At 27.5% G+C, this 1,434-nt stretch overlaps 1 protein-coding gene across 1 annotated transcript in view; it reads left to right on the plus strand.

Annotated features, from left to right (window-relative positions):
- The window catches only part of LOC107095526, an 11,650-nt gene that overhangs the window by 5,765 nt on the left and 4,451 nt on the right, over nucleotides 1-1,434 (plus strand). The window lies entirely within an intron of this gene.

The raw sequence follows: 1,434 nt of genomic DNA on the forward strand, positions 1-1,434 counted from the left end.
TCCAATATTACAGAAAGCAAAGAACACATAGAAAAAATAAATATAAAAATAATATAAAGAATATATATGTGTTTCCTGCCTGTGCCCGGAAAAAAACGAATCAAAATGAGCTGAACATGGTTTGTGCAGTGTCCCTGTCGAATAAATACATAGAAAAAAATGATTAAATAAATAAATAAAATACATAATATATAAATAAAGAAATAAATAATTAATTAAATAAATAAATGAATATAAAAAAGTTCCGGACTTCTTAATCCAATAAACGTTTTGAAGAGTTTAAAAAAATAAAAAAAAAATAAAAAAAAATACATGGTTTGATATATATATATATTTTTTTTTTCCTAAATTTTGTTTTGTCAATTTGTCAATTTTATTCTTTAGGTTTTATATTTTCCTGTTTTTTTAGATTGTATTTTTTTTTTTATGAAATTTCATTCTTTTCAAACATATTTTGTGAATCGAAACTTTAAAACAAACGGATCCAGAAATGAAACTTTTGAAAACTTCTTAATAAAAATATTAGTTTATTTTTTCTTTCATTGACAGATTTTATATTTTTAAATGATGTGTTCTTTATTCCTTTTTAAAAGAAATCCCTCTGCACATTCTGGGTGTTCTGAGCACCGACCAATAGAAATGCTGTTGCCAGGCAGAGTAGACTCATATTAATCAGAAACTGTTAAACTCTTTCAGGTTCTCTAATCCAAATAATGACGTCACTGTTTGGATTCAGATTATTAGCAGCCCTTTAAAACAACAGCTTAGTTTGTGTTAAACAGATCAAATCCTTTGGTTTTGTGTAAATTAATAACAGAGAAAAGCATCATTAATGCCCAGACTAACAACACGAATCCATAAATCAAATCACTTGAATTGTTTTTAAATTCAGTACACATTTTGTTTTGGTCAGGTTGTCTTTTTTTTTTACTGTTATTTTAACAGCTGAATAAGACATGGGTGACCTCTGTAGTATAGTTATTTTTGTTATCTGTTTTGTAAAGAACATGTTTTATAAATGCAATTTAAATTCTGTTTCTGGATGCCTTTTGAAAAACTTCTTAATTGATTTTTTTTTTTAATTTGTTGCTTTCTTAGATTTTTCTTTTCTTCATAGTCGATTTTTAAATTATATTTTCTGAAATTTCTCTTTTTATAGATCAGTTCTTATGAATTTGCATTATTTTCAAATTGCGTTTTATGGATCAGATTTTCTTCACTTCAACGCAACACAAACAGGCGACCCTGAACATGGGCGCGGTAGTAGACCTGTGACCACTTAGGGCAGCTTTTCCGCATTTTCTTTTCCAATGAATAGATGTCATGATTTTTTTCAAATTCAATTCTATTCAGTTTATTTCTATAGCTCCAATTCACATCATGTCATCTCAGGTCACTTTCCAGTTCACCAGATCATCCAGTCAGATTGATTCA

This window comes from Cyprinodon variegatus, unplaced genomic scaffold (genome assembly GCF_000732505.1).
Source record: "Cyprinodon variegatus isolate N-32 unplaced genomic scaffold, C_variegatus-1.0 Scaffold554, whole genome shotgun sequence".
Taxonomy (NCBI): Eukaryota; Metazoa; Chordata; class Actinopteri; order Cyprinodontiformes; family Cyprinodontidae; genus Cyprinodon; species Cyprinodon variegatus.